The following is a 19,565-nucleotide window of genomic DNA, read 5'->3' as shown; positions in this document are numbered from 1 at the left end:
TAACATGGAGAAATTAGAAGGAAGTGGGGTTAGGATTCGGTGGGTTTTAAGCATATACCATCATTCATTGTCTTCATAATTATTTTCCATTAACATTAAAGTAAGGATGCTTGATGTACATATAACCGCACACTGCAGTGGCTAATGTGGCTCCACAGTGTGTGATTCACACATCATCGTCCCTCCAATATTGATGTGTTATTCCCATCGCAAGAAGCTGCCTTACCATGTCTTTTTCTTGCCTTTTTTGGAGTTTGGGCCTCAACTGCTATATTTTAATTTAATTTTTTTTAAACTTCACTATAAATATAAACACTCACTTCTTATTTCGAGTATGTTTTTTTTAATGTAGTTTGTATTTTTTAGTTAAAGAAATATTTTCTTTTTATTAATTTGATTTAATTAGATTTTATGCATTTAAAGAAAAGGAAAATAAAATAAATAAATAAATGTGTGGTAAGGTGTGTGTGTGTGTGTGTTAAATGTGCCTTGACCATTTAGTGCATTCTCATGGAGGATTTGGGTTCATGGAGCACGTAACAAATGAATGGATCATCTGAGAAGGCATTTAATCATTTGACAAAGGAATGGATCCGTGCCAAAGGAATGAGTCATCTAAATGGGGGTACAGAGCAACTTGTAGTAGAATGGAGCAACATGTTGCACCATTCAAGTTGAATTTGCACTAAGTGAATGGAAGTTGCGACATTCATGAGAATGTTGCGCCAAATGGATGGAAGTTGTGACATTTATAAGGGTGTTGCGCCAAACTAGTTGATGTTGCGCCAAAGTGGAGATCTTGCGCCAACCTGGGAGAAGTTGCACCACATTGAAGCATGTTGCACTATCCTTGCATGAGATATGTAATCTTGGTGCAAGATGCGCCATTTTGGTTCCCTGATGAGCCACATGTGCTATGAATTCTTCTATGATGCTCTAAAGTTGGTGATGCTCAAGGAATACACCATGTTGTACCACTATGATGGATGTTGGGCCACTAGTGTTCATGTTGTGCCACATGTACATCATCATGCTCCACTATGGCTCATGGTGATCCATCATGTGTGTTGCTGATACTCATGTGTTTTATGTCATGGATGAATGTTTCTGAAGCTGTTGCATTATGAATTCTGATTGGTTGACACCATTCATAGGCCTATGGTGTAACATCCCAAAAATACTAACCAAAAATTTCGTTTTCAAAATCATTTAACAACATAAATATCATCACCATAGTATAAAATCATAAAACATGTATCTCAAAAATCTCATAAGATCTGTCAACATATCACAATCTCATATATAAAATATCAGAGTAAACTCCCAGGCTAAGAAAACTGTGGTGTGTGCCATGCTATCATCCCGAGCCCTTTCCCTTGCTAGCTGAAGTACCTGAAACCAAAACAGAAACTGTAAGCACGAAGCTTAGTGAGCTCCCCCAAACTACCACATACCATACAAATCACATATAACAAATAACATAACTTTGGGATTACTCCCAACTGCATCGGGACGAATCCCGACATCGGCTTACCTGGCATCGGACTCCTGCTCGGCATCAGGCTCACCCCGACATCCGACCGCATCGGGCATCGGGCTCACCCCGACATCGGGCTTTCCCCGGCATCGGGCTTACCCCGGCACATACACAACATAACATAAATCATAAACACATAACATAATCACATGATCTGCATCGGGCTTGCCCCGACATCGGACCGAAGTCCGGGACATATAATCATAATGTATAAATTAGCATACATCGGGCTTGCCCCGGAACATATAACGCATAGCATAATAACTGATATACATCGGGCTTACCCCAGAACACATAATCACATAGCATGTTAACTAACATACATCGGGCTTGCCCCGACATCGAGCTTACCCCGGAACACATAACACATAACACATATACATGCATGAATCACAAAGACATCAAGCATACTAAACTACTTCTCAGGACCGCCCCGACATCAGACCGAAGTCCGGAAACATATAAACTGCATCGGGCTAATCCCAGCATCGGGCTCACCCCGGCATACTCTACAACTTAAACGGGCCGACATTGTGGCCGTAGACCCGTTCCTACTGGAAGGAAACTCACCTCGTATGGCTGACTGCTGAAAAACTAGGTGAGGGATTCCTATATGCTGCTCCGGCGACTCTCTGGATATAATTCCATAACAACACTTAATCAAAAACTGATAATCCTTCTTAGGGTAAAATGACCATTTTACCCTTCTGGTCAAAGTCAACGCCAAAGTCAAAGTCAACGCCAAATTCAAAGTCAACTCTCAGTCAACCCAACTCGCCGAGTCCCTCTACCAACTCGTCGAGTTCAAACAGTCATAACATTGGGACATCTCGATTCTACTCGCCGAGTCTCTCCTTGGACTCGTCGAGTTCTTTTGCTTCCGAGTCTCACTCATGTCCAACACGCTGAGTCATCTCCTTAACTCAGTGGTTTCACTCATAATCAAAGAAGGGTTTGGGGACATCGATCTGACTCGTCGAGTCCCAAGAACAACTCGACGAGTCCATTGCATGCTCAGATTATACAGTTGATCCTAGGTGATTCCACTGCCTCTAATTCATAGATCTAGACTCCTTAGGTTAGCATAACACGTAAAGTTGCTAACTTTACGTGCATGCATGATGCTATGAAGCTAAATCACCCAAAACAAGCTAGAAATGAAAGTCTAGGGCATATAATGGGATCTTGGCCGAATAAAGGTGGCAACTTTGAGCTTCTGGAGCTCAAGAGTGCCTAGATATAAGGTCCTTACATTCCCAAAAGCTCTCTACCCGAAATTAGCATGGAAAGGACCCAAAAGTGGCAACAAACAAGTTTTCATGAAGATCTAAGTGAAAATAAGCCAAGGTACAAGATTTATACCTTCAAGGGCTCTAAAATGCAACAAAAACTCTGGATCTCCTGCCTCTTCTTGAATCACTAATAGTTCTCTTCCTTCTCCTAACTTCAAATCACACAAAAATGGCAAGAAAGGCTTTAGGACACTCAATGGTTGCTAGGGTTTCGAGAATGGACTGTGGAGGTGATGGAGGCTGGGGTGGAGGTCCATAATGTTGCTTAAATAGGGTGCAAACCCTAAGGATTAGGGTTTCCTCCTGATGGACCTACTCGCCGAGTCCATTCCTGACTCGTCGGGTAGTCCACTTAAACCCCGCGGTCAACCTCACATCTACTCGACGAGTTAGGGCTACCAAATAGTCGAGTAGATCTTATAAAATGAACATTTAGAGAATTACTTTCGTACCAGGAATGGGGCGTTACAATTCTCCCCCACTTGTCTTAGATTTCGTCCTCGAAGTTTGCTGAATTTGGAAACAACTCCGGGTAGTGCTCCCTCATCTCCTCCTCGGGCTCCCATGTCCACTCTGAACCCTTCCGGTGCTGCCACTGCACCTTCACTAACTCTACTCTCTTGTTCCTCAGCTCCTTCACCTTGCGATCTAAAATCGCCACTGGTCTCTCGATATAGTTCAGGCTATCGTCAACCTGAATGTCTTCCAGGGGTACCACTGCAGACTTATCCACTAAGCACTTCCGCAACTGAGAAAGGTGGAACGTGCTGTAGATCTGGCTGAGCTCTGCTGGAAGATCTAACCGATAGGCAACCCGACCTACCCGGGCTAAAACCCTGAACGAACCAATGAACCTGGGTCCCAGCTTGCCCCGCTTCCGAAACCTGATAACACCCTTCCAGGGTGACACTTTCAGGAGGACCATATCACCCCCCTGAAACTCCAAGTCCGATCGCCGCTTGTCGGCGTCATTCTTCTGCCGACTTTGAGCAGTCTGGAGCCTGCTCCGGACTTGCTGAATCCGCTCCGTAGTCTTGGGTACCACCTCTGTACTCCCCATGACTCGCTGACCGACCTCACCCCAACAGATTGGGGTCCTACACTTCCTCCCGTAGAGCATCTCGAAGGGAGGACGGTCTATACCGGAGTGATAGCTGTTGTTATACGAGAATTCCGCTAACGGAAGATACGTATCCCAACTACCACCGAAGTCTAGCACACATGTCTGAAGCATGTCCTCGAGATTCTGAATCGTCCTCTCGCTCTGTCCGTCTGTCTGAGGGTGGAAAGCGGTGCTGAAAAGGAGACGAGTACCCATCTCGTCGTGAAACCGCTTCCAAAACCTGGAAGTAAACCGGACATCTCGGTCTGACACCACCGAGACAGGCACTCCATGACGTGCCACTACCTCTCGCACATAAATCTCGGCCAACTTCTCGGCCGAGATGCTCTCCTGGATCGGTATAAAATGGGCGCTCTTGGTCAACCGATCCACGATGACCCATATAGAATCAACCCCACGTGCGGTCCTGGGAAGCTTAGTAATGAAGTCCATAGTGATATCCTCCCATTTCCACACGGGAATGTCTAACGGCTGCATCTTGCTGTGGGGCCTCTGGTGCTCTGCCTTGACCTTCCTGCAGGTCAGGCATCTCTCCACATACCAAGCTACGTCCCGCTTCATGCAGGGCCACCAGTAGTCGGGTCGAAGATCTCTGTACATCTTTGTCGCCCCTGGATGGATGGAGAACCGAGACTTGTGGGCCTCATCCATCAACACCCGACGTACTCCGCCCCAGTACGGTACCCAGACCCTCCCATGCAGGGTCAACAACCCTCGGCTATCGTAATCAAACGAAGTTACTCGGCCCACTATCCTCTCGTACTTCTGGCGCTCCTCCTTCAGGCCCTCAACCTGCGCCTCTCGGAACTACTCCAATAATGGAGTAATCAATGTCATCCGCAGACAGGTATCTCGGATCGAAGTCGCCACCGCCCTGTGGCTCAGGGCGTCGGCCACTATGTTGGCCTTGCCCGGGTGATAAATGATCTCACAGTCGTAATCCTTTACCACGTCTAACCACCGACGCTGCCTCATGTTCAGATTCGGCTGATCCATGAGGTAGCTCAAACTCTTGTGGTCCGTGTAGATAGTACACCGGACCCCATAAAGTTAATGCCGCCAAATCTTGAAGGCGAACACCACAACCCCCAGCTCCAAATCATGCGTCGGGTAGTTAGCCTCGTAAGGCTTCAGCTGTCTCGAGGCATAAGCTATCACATGCCCACGCTGCATCAACACTGCTCCTATACATGTGATTGAGGCATCACAGTAAACCACGCTCATCTACTCCCTCTGGCAGGGTAAGAATCGTCGCCTCGCACGGTCGCTGCCTGAGCGTCTCAAAGGCTGTCTGCTGCTCAGGACCCCAGCAAAACACCACCGACTTCTTGGTCAGTCGGGTCAGCGGAACTGCTATCTTGGAGAAATCCTGGATGAATCTCTTGTAGTACCCTGCCAATCCCAGGAAGCTCCGAATCTCGGATGGAGACCTCGGGACCTCCCACTGCATCACGACCTCAATCTTGGCCGGATCTACTAATATACCCTTCTGGTTGACAAGGTGCCCCAGAAACTGCACATCGCGCAACCAGAACTCGCACTTGGAGAACTTTGCGAAAAGTCTCTCCCTTCTCAAGGTCTCAAGCACCTCCCTCAGGTGTGCGTCATGCTGCTCCTCAGTCTTGGAATAAACCAAGATATCATTAATGAATACTATCACAGACCGATCCAGCATCGGTCTGCACACGCGGTTCATGAGATCCATGAACGTGGCTAGAGCATTGGTGAGCCCAAACGACATCACCACAAACTCATAATGACCATAGCGGGTCCTAAAAGCGATCTTCTACACATCATCATCTCTGACCCGCATCTGGTGATATCCGGACCGTGGATCAATCTTGGAAAACCAAGATGCTCCATGAAGCTGATCGAACAAATCATCTATCCTTGTAAGTGGGTAACGGTTCTTCACCGTTACCTTATTCAGCTCCCGGTAATCAATTCACATACGGTGCGACCCATCCTTCTTCTTGACAAACAGGATCGGGGTTCCCCATGGTGAAATTCTCGGCCTGATAAAACCCTTTTCTAGCAGCTCTTACAGTTGCGTAGTCAACTCCTGCATCTCAGGAGGAGCCAACCGATATGGTGCCTTGGCTATCGGAGTCGCACCAGGGACCAGGTCGATCCGGAACTCAACCTGTCTCTCAGGAGGTATCCCAGGCAAATCCTCCAGGAATACATCTGGGTACTCTCGTACCACCGGTACATCATCAACCGTCGCCTTACCCTTATCCCGGGTATCCATAACATAGGCGACGTACCCCGCGCAACCCTGCTGAAAGTAGCGCCTCGCTCTCGCTGTTGAACAAAGAATCGGTCCGCGTTGTGGCCTCTTGCCCTGAATCACTAACTCTCCCCCACTGGGAGTGCGAACTCTAACCAACTGTCGCTCATAATCTATCACTGCTCCATTGGAACTCAGCCAATCCATACCCACTATAACCTTGTTCCCTCGCAGGGGAATAGGAACCAAATCTACTGCGAATTGCTCATCAAATAACCGCAGTATACATCCTCTATGAACTCTCGCGACCCTGACGGTCCTGTCATCTGCTATTTCCACGTCAAGTGGACAATCCAACTCCCCCGGAGCTCTACTAAATCGCTTGCTAAGCGCGAGCGACACAAATGATCGGGTAGCCCCCGAATCAAACAATACCATAGCTGAAATGTCGTTCACTAAGAACGACCCTATACGTAAACACATAGATATGAGAAACAAACAATATCAAAAACAGAGGTAAGAGGAAAATACATACCCGTCACCACGTCAGGAGCTGCTCGTGCCTCCTCTGCAGTAAGCTGAAAAGCCCTGCTCCGCGCTGTAGGCGTCTCAGCCCAGCCCTGACGACCATCTGTAATCCTCAGGGTGGCAGGAGAAGGTGCTGCCACCTTCCCTGCTGCTGCTAAGCTCGGGCACTTGGACTGCTTGTGTCCCCTCTGATTACACTGAAAGCAAATCAGGTCTGATGCTGGTGTGGTGGTGGTAGTAGCTGTACAATCTCGGCTCATGTGACCCGTTCGGCCGCACTTGTAGTAACCCGAACTCCCTGCCTTGCACGCCCCCTCGTGCATCCAGCCGCATTTGCCACAACGACCGTGGCTCTACTGGCTCCGAGATCTGTGATCTGATACCTTGGGCTTCTTGCCCGAACCTCCTGACTGAATCCCCTCTGGCTTCCTCTTCCTCTCCATCTCTAAATCCAACTCCCTCTCCCGAGCCCTCGCTATCATATCCTCCAGCGTCTTACAGCTGGATCGGCTCACAAACTAGCGGATATCACTCCACAACATCTCATGATATCGGGCCTTTTTCATCTCCTCGTCCGCCACATACTGCGGAACAAGAAGTGCCTTCTCCCTAAACTTGGCAGTAATCTCCGCCACAGTCTCCGTAGTCTGCTGGAGGTCCTGAAACTCCCTAGCAAGTTGCTGCACCTCAATAAGAGGTGCGAACTCGACTCTGAACGTGGTCGTGAAATCACTTCAGGTCATAGCATCCAACACAGTGTCATCTCCAATGGCTCTCCCGACCTCCTCCCACCAATCTCGTGCCCTGTCCTTCAGAAGACAGGATGCTAATCTGACCTTGTCCCCCTCGGGACATTTGCTGGTACGGAACGCGTTGGCGACATCTGCCAACCATCTGGTGCTCGCAATGGGGTCCCGATCCCCATGGTAGTTGGGAGCTCCACAAGCTCTGAACTCCCTGAAAGTCAAGGTGCGCGATCCCATCATGGTTGCTATCTCAGTACGGAACGCGCTCAACTTCTCATCCAGAAGCTCTAAGATACCCTCCTTGATCGATCCAAAGATCACAAGATTCTGGTCTAGTATGCTGCGTGTGACCTCCGAGGAGATGAAATCCCTGGTCTACTCATCTAACTGCTCGGCTCCAGAGCCTGAGCCCGATCCCTCTCCTGCACCTGAGCTACACACTGCTGGTCTAGGGCGCAAAACCACCATTCTGAAACACATCATAACAGACATCAGAATACTAATATAACTGGAGGGATCACATACACTACAAGTTCCCTGGTCTTGTCTCAGTCTTCCTTGATTCAAGTACGGATCCTCTGCTTTCAGTAGTACGGGCCCATAATACCTTCCACATCTATCCGTACTTTCCTCAAGAACTGTCTCGACTCCACCAAGTCCCTTCTACTACTACTACTACTGATCTCATGCTAAACTCTTCCTAGGCTTGCCCTAGGGTAATCACCAACCCACTCTCCGCCATCATCTGCAAAAGAAGTCCCTGTTTTCTTTCACTAACTAGCTCGCAAATACTATTACATATTACTCAGACTAGATAATTCTTCGAATGAGAGATCCTACTCTACAACGGTTGGACTCAGACAAGAGCTGCGAAATAGAGCTAGACTTAACCATCTGAAATTATTTAGTCCTTGCAATATGCAACGTAACATATTCGTTTACTACTTAGTGAAAGATAACTAAGACTCCTAAAAGCACAAAGCAAGCAGCATTCGAGCATTGAGTACACATAATCAAGCATCTACTACTCTGGCTATCATACTGACTAATCTGTACTAGCATGCAGTTATTATAAAGCTGAACACATATAACAGGCACATAAGGCATCCTTCCTAGATCCTTAATCCTAATCTAGCATGCTGTTCTAATAAAGCTGATAATCATAGCATAACATAAACTTGTATAGGTAATTTGGGAGTACTTACTTGAGCTCGGATGATTGCATGCACCACACCCTTTCTCTTTTCAAATTTCTTTTCTATTTTCAAAATCCTTTTGAAAAAAAAATGATTTTCTTTTGAAAATTTCATACCACTTCCTTAGTTTGAGTTCAGACACTCCCAAAAGTGTGCCCGAATCCCTCAAACCAAGGCTCTGATACCAACTTGTAACATCCCAAAAATACTAACCAAAAATTTCGTTTTCAAAATCATTTAACAACATAAATATCATCGCCATAGTATAAAATCATAAAACATGTATCTCAAAAATCTCATAAGATCTGTCATTATATGTAACGCCCGTAGATCCAGGCTAGTCAATTTAGAGATAATAGGGGTCGAAAACGACTTTTCGACAAAAGATTATTTAGAATAAATAATCTTAACCAAGTTGTAGAATATATCTCAAGGGTTCCGTACATATAAAGAACGCCGAAATCCGATTTATAACGAAGAAGTTATGGCTCGTCGAAGTTTTTCGGCAAAACTGGCACGGCACCGGGAGACGTAAATAGTGAATTTACGATAGAGCGACTTTTAGCCTTAGTGATCTAAATGAAAGCCGTAGAATATGTTAAACCGAGAACATCCATAAAAAGAACGCCCAAATCTGACTTCGTATGAGGAAATTATGATTTTCCTAAGATTTGGCATAACAGTGCACGACCCGAAATTCAAATTTTAGATCGAGCGGTTTTTGGCCAACGCGACCTAAATGAGAATTGAAGATCTCATTAATAGGAACTCAACGACAAAAAGACAGATGAAAACGGAGTCCGTATGTAAAAGTTATGAATTTTACGCGAACATTTAACAGTGTAAACACCTCCTACTGTTAAATTTAAGATCGGTTGAGAATTAGCCGACGGAGTAAAAGATAAAGTTGTAGATTTTATTTTTGCCTACGCGTGGATATAAATAACGTCAAAAACGAAGCTTGTATGCGAAAGTTATGGACGAAGCTTAGTCTCTACTTTTCGAGCGCGGCGAATTCGATACAATTTTGTAAATCCGAGATAGGATGAGAATTAGCCAACGGGGTCTAAATGAAAGTTGTGGCACTCGTAAATACCAACATGTGGATATAAATAACGTCGGAAATGGAGCTCGTATGCGAAAGATATGGACGAAGCTTAGTCTCTACTCTTCGTGCGCGATAAATACGATACAGTTTTTGTAAATCTACGATAGAAGGAGAATTAGCCGACGGGGTATAAATGAAAGTTGTAGTACTCATAAATACCAACGTGTGGATATAAAGAACGTAGAAAACGGAGCTCGTACGTGGAAGATACGGACGCAACTTATGGGCTACTTTACTATAAAATCCCTATAAATAAAGGGTGAACTCTTCATATTTTATTCACATCATAAGCCTTTCTTTCTCTCTCTAACTTCTCTCTAGCCTCCCTAAACCCCTCCCAAGTCTAGGGAACCTCCCTAGCACGAGAAGGAAGCCCCGGAGCGCCCGACGGCTTCGAGAAGAAAGTTTTCGGCTCGGAAACGCTGCTCCAGTGAAGCCCGGTTTTTTAATAAAAACCCGCTCAAAGTGAGCTACGCCTACACTATTTTTAATATAGCTTTTAATTAAATATAGTAATGTTATTAGGACATTAGAATAATTATTTGGGCTATTATTATGGGTTATATAAGTGTCGTCGTAATATCTTTTTAACTACTCGCGGTACGGGGAATCTGGTTTGGAGGGCCGCTTGGGTTGCTGGATTCAGAAGTGCTATATGCCGAAATGATCCTGCCCTCCAGTGTTTTATGTCTGGCCCCTGTCTGTACATAGTGGTTGAGAAATATTGTTTCGTGCTTATATAATAGTAATAATAGCAAGACTATTAATTAGTCTCGGTGAATATTAGACTAAACCCTAGTGGTAATGATACTAGGTTTCGTCGAGGGAAATTGTTTTAAGACAACGAAGTGCTGTTCGAGTACCGAGTCACCACCGTATCAGGTGAGTGCATAGTTACTTTCATCTTACACATAGATATGAAGTATTTTATATAAATTACGTGATATGTGTGCATATTATCTGTATACTTGCTATCTATGCTGGATGAACTATTTTACACAAGTTTTATATGATTTAAACTGTATATGTATTTATATCTACATAATATATTGGGTAAAACATGGGTAGATGAAATATGAGTTGGATGATGAGTTGAGAGGTGATATAGAACATGAGGTAAGGGTGAGAGGTGGACGATGTGAAAAGCCTTTTCCCCAAATGATGTCCCTGTCATCTAGCAGAGTATGGATGACAACCACGGACTATTCTAGACAGTCCAGTGGAACACTAACAGGCTCGCAACCTGTAGGTGTTGTGAACGATGTGTTCACCCGGTGTACTCTAAACCCTGGTGATCATGCAGACTTAGTGCCTAAACCTTGGCGATCATGCAGATTTGGTTCCAAAACCCTGGCGACTATGCGGACTTACTGCCTGTTGTATAAACCCTGGCAACTATGCAGACTTAGTGCCTAAACCCTGGCGACTATGCAGACTTAGTGCCTAAACCCTGGCGACTATGCAGACTTAGTGCATGTTGTATAAACCCTGGCGACTATGCAGACTTAGTGCCTAAACCCCCGGTGACGATGGACTTCGTGCCGATTCCTTAGGATGATCCTTAGGAATGAATGAACGAGGAATAGTTGATTCTTAGGGTAGATCCTTAAGAGTAAAGAAGATAATGGGGATAGGTAATTGGGTTGATTGTTTTGTGTTTAAACATAGTAATTATATTATTGTGGGTTGAAAACCCTATGTACTCACCAGGCTTCCCAACCTGACCCACTCAAGCTTATTTGAATCACAGGTGTCGATATGAAGCTACTTTACACTGAGAGATTTAAAAGAGATGTAGATCACTAGTGTAAATAAATGTAAGTTCTGTTTATGCTTATGTTTCTGTATTGACGATGACATCCCAAGTGTTTTAAAATGAATAAAAATACATTTCTTCGGAAATGCTTTGATAACGTAATTGTCATGTTTTTCTGGGAACAAATTCCGCAACATTTTTATTAAAAGATGTACTCTGATTTTTATAAATCATAAACAAAATCGGTCTTTTCTGGCTGTGAAAATTGAGATGTCACAGTTGGTATCAGAGTATTAGTTTAAGCGAACTAGGAATAAGGATTTATTTCTAGACTTAAACTTAGAATGCTAAGCGATGATCGAGAGGAGTGTGTCTAATATATTTTAGGAAGTACACCTGAATAGACACAAGCACTAGCTTAATTAAGGAAGATGCCAAAAATGCTTTTATGTGCTAAATGATTTGTGATGCTTGATGCTATCGTTTGATACCTATGGTCAGTTGCGACCAGATCTGAAAATTTTATGTGCTCAGGTTTCTAAACGTTTAATTATGATATTAGAACTGGCATGTAACTTTTTGGAGTAATACGGAGGAATACACGTCTAAATCTTCCTCTATCTATATTCTTGTCTCGATACACTGAACGCATGTTTCCGTGAACGTAACGTCATGGTGAAGGATCGTAGCGAATTGAGTAAACGGAGGAAACGAGGAGGTTTGCGATAGTTAATGACACTTATTGGAAGATATCGTAAGAGAGGTATATTGCCTTTAGAATGTGTCTAAGAAATAATACGTCTAGTACAGGAGAAGTACACTTTTGATTAGCAGAAAGAAAGATTTTTTGGTATAATCCATGAAGTTATACCATCGTCTGACATTTCCATAAGATCTCATAAGATCTGTCATCATATCACAATCTCATATATAAAATATCAGAGTAAATTCCCAGGCTAAGAAAACTGTGGTGTGTGCCATGCTATCATCCCGAGCCCTTTCCCTTGCTAGCTGAAGTACCTGAAATCAAAACTGAAACTGTAAGCACGAAGCTTAGTGAGCTCTCCCAAACTGCCACACACCATACAAATCACGTATAACAAATAACATAACTCTGGCACTACTCCCAACTGCATCGGGACGAATCTCGACATCGGCTTACCCGACATCGGACTCCTGCCCGACATCGGGCTCACCCCGGCATCCGACCGCATCAGGCATCGGGCTCACCCCGGCATCGGGCTTACCCCGACACATACACAACATAACATATATCATAAACACATAACATAATCACATGATTTGCATCGGGCTTGCCCCGACATCAGACCGAAGTCCGGGACATATAATCATAACGTATAAATTAGCATACACCGGGCTTGCCCCGGAACATATAATGCATAGCATAATAACTAACATACATCAGGCTTGCCCCGACATCGGGCTTACCCTGGAACATATAATCACATAGCATGTTAACTAACATACATCGGGCTTGCCCTGACATCGGGCTTACCCCGGAACACATAACACATAACACATATACATGCATGAATCACAAAGGCATCAAGCATACTAAACTACTTCTCGGGACCGCCCCGGCATCTGACCGAAGTCCGGAAACATATAAACTGCATCAGGCTAATCCCGGCATCGGGCTCACCCCGACATACTCTACAACTTAAACGGCCCGACATTGTGGCCGTAGACCCGTTCCTACGGGAAGGAAACTTACCTCGTATGGCTGACTGCTGAAAAACTGGGTGAAGGATTCCTATCTGCTGCTCCGGCGACTCTCCGACTATAATTACATAACAACACTTAATCAAAAACTGATAATCCTTCTTAGGGTAAAATGACCATTTTACCGTTCTGGTCAAAGTCAACGCCAAAGTCAAAGTCAACTCTCAGTCAACCGAACTCGCCGAGTCCCTCTACCGACTCGTCGAGTTCAAACGGTCATAACATCAGGACATCTCGATTCTACTCGTCGTGTCTCTCCTTGGACTCGTCGAGTTCTTTTGCTTTTGAGTCTCACTCATGTCTAACACGCTGAGTCATCTCCTTAACTCAGTGGTTTCACTCATAATCAAAGAAAGGTTTGCGGACATCGATCCGACTCGTCGAGTCCCAAGAACAACTCGGCGAGTCCATTACATGCTCAGATTATACAGTTGATCCTAGGTGATTCCATTGCCTCTAATTCATAGATCTGGACTCCTTAGGCTAGCATAACACGTAAAGTTGCTAACTTTACGTGCATGCATGATGCTATGAAGCTAAATCACCCAAAACAAGCTAGAAATGAAAGTCTAGGGCATAGAATGGGATCTTGGTTGAATAAAGGTGGCAACTTTGAGCTTCTGGAGCTCAAGAGTGCCTAGATCTAAAGTCCTTACAGTCCCAAAAGCTCTCTACCCGAAATTAGCTTGGAAAGGACCCACAAGTCGCAACAAACAAGCTTTCATGAAGATCTAAGTGAAAATCAGCCAAGGTGCAAGCTTTATACCTTCAAGGGCTCTGAAATGCAACAAAGACTCTTGATCTCCTGCCTCTTCTTGAATCACCAATATTTCTCTTCCTTCTCCTAACTTCAAATCACACAAAAATGGCAAGAAAGGCTTTAGGACACTCAATGGTTGCTAGGGTTTCGAGAATGGACTGTGGAGGTGATGGAGGCTGGGGTGGAGGTCCATAATGTTGCTTAAATAGGGTGCAAACCCTAAGGATTAGGGTTTCCTCCTGATGGACCTACTCGCCGAGTCCATTCCTGACTCGTCGGGTAGTCCACTTAAACCCCGCGGTCTAGCTCGCATCTACTCGACGATTTAGGGCTACCAACTCGTCGAGTAGCTCTTATAAAATGAACATTTAGAGAATTACTTTCGTACCAGGAATGGGGCGTTACATATGGCCCAATGGGCTTGGCCCATTAGGGTTTTGGGTCTGATCCCTCAAGTATAAATAGGGATGCATGCTAAGTCATTCGAAGTGTATTATGTCTTGTAATTCTAGAGTGATAGATGAATCTGTTGGAAAAGGTGTCTAAGCCCATAACTATAATTGGTATGTACTTGACCGATAGTTGCATGGTCCATTTGGGTTGCATTCATCAAAGCAATATGTTAGGCAGGATATTTGAGTAATAGGTTAATTATGATTTATTAATATATTATAAGTATAATATATTAATTGAGGAATCATATTATTTAATTAGTATTGATCAAGATTTAATTTAAAGATTAATTTAGTGATCAAAAGAGATTATTTAAATTGATAAATATGAGTTCGGATAATGATCCATGGTTTGATTTGTGATGGGCTTATGGGTTAATCCATGAAGTATTTATCCAAATAAAATGGGTGGATCATAATCTTATGGGCATGGATTAGGGTTACACATGACCCTTGATATTCTACACACACACACACACACACACACACATATATATATATATATATATATATATATATATATATATATATATATATATATATATATATATATATATTCATAAGCTAAAATCGGTTACACCTTGCATTCCAAGAAGTAGAATTCGATTTCTAGTCTCCTAAATCTCTCTCATACTCATCCTAATTGTTCTTGGTGTTTTGTGATTCCATTTGAGGCATCACACTTGGGGTGCTAAACTTTCTTGAGGCCAAGTTATTCAAGCTACTACACAAGGTAATATTCTAACTAGTTTTTATGATTCAAATATCACCTTGCATGCTAGTTTAGGCTTCATGCTTTGGAAAATGTTTATTGCATGTATAATTAGAGAAAACTTAGATCCAAAGCATTAGGGTTGTATGTGCACCATATGAATGTTAGAGTACATAAAAGCCAACAGTGGTATCAGATCCATGGGTGTTTTGTATTATATTGATGCAGTTGTGTGATTTTCAAAGCTGAAAAAATGCATTTCGGGATTCTGCCAGAGCCAACTCGCCGAGTCCATCTTTGAACTCGACGAGTTGGATGAGTTTTGCCTTGAACTCGACGAGTCCTTAATGGGACTCGACGAGTTGATGCATCTGATGAAAGAATTTTTGAGTTTGTGCCCTGTTTTGGATTAGGAATATTACCACAAACTGTTTTGGTTCATAAAATTTGATTTTAGTGATATGGTAATGTCTATCCCCATCCAATAACATGATGTTTATCAAATTCTAAGATAACTACTTGTTTTTGTGATATACTAGTTATTTGTAAAATTTGAAGTTATCATGTACTATGAATCAAATTAGGTCAAATTGGTAAATGATCATCATCTCATAATTGGGTTAGTTAATTTGATCTATGTGTGTTTTTGAAAAAGTTCCATAACTTGTCCTCAAGTTACTTTATTTATGAAACCATTAACTAATGTAAGTTATAGAATTCAAAGAGTCTTAAAAGGTTTCATAACTTGTACAAGTTTGGAATTGGAAATGTCTCATTCATGGAACATAAAAGTCTATAAGTTATGAATTTCAAAAGTTTTGACAAGTTACAAAACTTACCCTCAAGTTTTGGTATTTGAAAAGTTTAATTAAAAAGTTTGAATTTTTTAATAACCTAGATGATTTGAGTAGTTCAATTACACCTTATGGACTTTATTAAATTGATTAAAGTGTTTTAATTAAAAGAGTATTAATAAATCCATAACTATATGGTTTGAATTTAATTAAATTAAAAGTCTACTTTAATTAAAAGATTAAACCACCTAGTATTTTAAATGTTTAAAATACACCCTTATATTGTATAAAATTAAAAGTCTAATATATTATATATGTATAAGTTAAAGGTCAGTCTTACCGTTAGTAGGCCTCATTTACGAAGCCGGTCTATAAGGGGGTATAAGGTTACTGCCTATAAAATGGTGGTTTAATGGGTGTCCACTCTCACCCACCGCTTCCTTGACTGGTGGAGGGTCGTTAGCCGAACGGGTAGGACAGGACACAAACTTCCATTAAGAGTATAATGAAAATACTAAGTAACTAAACACTTATAAATTCCCAATCTTAGTTACTTAGGAAAAATGTGAAAAATGGTGCTATTCCATGAAATTGCACTTTGCACCTTGTTAAGTCATTAGTGGAGCGTGTGTGGTTAACCGGCACACTAATTTGGGACTGACAATGTATGTCAAAGGGTAGCTTGATGTTAATCATGGATCAATGGAGCGTGTGTGGTTAACCGACACATTGATTAGGTGATATATAACATCGAGAGTACCAAGCTAATTTGCATGGTTATTCACACCTTGTTTGTGATCCTCGATATCCCAGTCACAAACTTGAGAGGGCATAATCGAGATTTAAACATGCCATTGAAAAGTTCAATGAATCTAAAATAATCTAGGAATTTCAATTCATTTAAAACCTAAAATTCATTTTCGTTTTTCATGGTGGAAATTGGTAAATCGTCATTTACCTACCTTCAAATATTTTGCAATTGGATTACGGCATCCCTCTTCCGAATTGTAAAATATTATGTTGGGTCCTAGCCTTAATATTTTATGTTGGGTGTTATATTGAGCACTTAAATCAACTAACTTGAATTTCTCCCTTGTAGATGTCTAGTTCTGACAACTATGGTCTTCCCGAATCTTATGGAAAAAGCTTTCCATATAAAGATGATATTCCACAAGACGATCAAGGTAAAAGATTAATCCCTTCTTCGTGCTGTAGTGGAACTTCACTTCCTCCACCTCCTCCAATAATTCTCCCTAACCCACAAGTTCAAAGACTTGAAAAGTTTAAGGTCACTCAAGCCCTATTGGCTAGCAAACACCAAGATGGAAGGTCTGTGTATGCACATGTCTTGGAGATGAAGTCACACATTGACAGGCTAGGAATGTTAGGAGTCGTTGTGTCGAGGAAGTTGGTTGTTGACTGGGTTCTTCAATCACTTCCTGAGTCATATGGTGAGTTCATTAAAGATTACTATATGAAAGACCGCGACATGTCTCTTATCGATCTTATATATTTCCTAATTGCTGCTGAATCAGCAATGATTTGGCGCACTGGTAATACAAATTTGATAGGAAGATCTACTTCCCAAACTTCCATGGATATTGACAATGGAAACATTGGAAGTCCAAAAAAGATTTCTCTTTCCATGGGAAAAGGAAAGGCTAAGTTTGAGATTGTCACGTGTACCATTCCAAAAGAGTCTTTTTGTTTCTATTTCCAAGAGAGGGGGCATTGGTTACGAAGCTGCCTTGACTACCTGAGAGATCTAAGAGATGGTAAAGTCAAAACATATGACTCTGCTTCAGGTAAGTTCACTATCTAACTCTATTAAGTTCCTACTTATAGATTTTTAATACATGATGTGATAAGACTACATTCTGATGTTTTGTAGGTTCAAAGAAGGGAAAGGAAGCTTGAAATAAGAGTAAGCTGATTCTGATCGCGAATAGATGGATTTCGATTGCATAGTTTGATGTTCAAAATTCTGAGTTGCTGCTTAGGAGTATAATAGATTACTTAGAAATATGTAGCGACATAGTTTTCATTTGTAATTGCATTGTAAGGAAAGGTTTTTCCGCAAATTTTATAAATAAAGAAAATTTTTTGTTTTATCTTATTTATATTTCCTTACAATGGCATTTGTGAAAAATGATGTTTGTATGTTTCTATTTTTAGAAATATGGATTTGATTCTTTCGTTTGTGGTAGTGTCTAAATTTACCAAATAAGGTAAGATTCTCATCACCCAAGTTTCAATTGGATAGAAACTTGGAATCATGCAACTTGTATTGCATGATGAATGAGAACCTTCAACTTTGGGAAATTAAAACTAATTCCTTGTTCACATATATATGTGAGTCAAGTGAAGGACTAGGGGATTAGGTACACTTTGTTGTGCACTGGTCAAGTCCGCCACAAAGAACAATAAAACTATTCGTTATGATTTACTAAAAGGTTGGTAAATATGGTTATGCTTACAAGATTAAGTGTGATTCTGAATCATTGAAAAAGTTTCAATGTATAGCAGAACGAATAAGAATAATCAATTAGGCAGAAAGATAAAAGTTTCTCCAATCTGAAAGGAAAGGAGAATACTTTAGTATCATGTTTTATGACCATCCTTATGATTATGGAACCATGTCACAATTGATCCTCTAAGGATACCTTAGTGCATTTGTATGGCTAAGAAGAGGAATCGTGAATTGTTGAAATGGTTAAATCAAAAGGTGAATCATACTTCGTTCCAATATCAAGTCTTAGAGTCATACTCCAAGATTGTACATTGAGTGACATGATCTTAAGAAGGTTCACAACATACTCATCAAATGTGGAATAGAAAAGATGTTTTCTTACTCCTGCACATTTGAAGTTAGTAAGTTGTGATGTCTTGGATAAAACAGAGACCAACTAAGACCAATTGTGTGAAGTGTTTGTCTTGATAAGAAACCGCACTAACTCTTGAATATTTGTTTGTCAAGTAATGGTTCTTGACAAAGAGAGTCTTATATGTCAAGAGGTCAGTGGGAGTCTTAAGGATCTTGAAAGTTTCAAGAACTAATCAAGAGTAAACCTATTATTAATCATTAGCACATGACTTGAGGTTTGTAACCTATCGTGTTGACATATTCTTATGCCCATTCCAGTTAAAGTTGACTATGCATGTAAGTTCTATAAGTTCTCAATTGTTTGCATAACAACTTGGAAGCAATGGTAGGCCCTTGAGCTGCCAGGTGGCAAGAAATTAAGATTGAACAAGTTCAGTCCATATGAGTTTGGATTTGTCACTAACCTTGTCTTGTGATTATGGTTATGACAAATTCACATGGATAGGAACACATACACCATAAAATCTAAGTGTCATAAGGTTTCGTTCCAATTCATGAAAATGATTGTGAGGAAACACTTTCACTAAGTAGATTTTAAGGAGATAGCATTTGTGATATTTTCATTCTCAAATTCGATTATGATTACGGCATCCCTCTTTATAGTTCGAATTGTGAGAAATGTCAAAAGTTCTAAGCATTTGAAACTTATTGCTGTAGGTTATAAAAAATTTTAGACACACATGTGAGCTATCCAAGGAAAGGTG

The sequence above is a fragment of the Lactuca virosa genome, chromosome 8, assembly GCF_052849685.1.
Source record: "Lactuca virosa cultivar CGN04683 chromosome 8, Lactuca_virosa_CGN04683_v6, whole genome shotgun sequence".
In the NCBI taxonomy this organism is placed as follows: Eukaryota; Viridiplantae; Streptophyta; class Magnoliopsida; order Asterales; family Asteraceae; genus Lactuca; species Lactuca virosa.
This window is presented reverse-complemented; position numbering follows the sequence as displayed.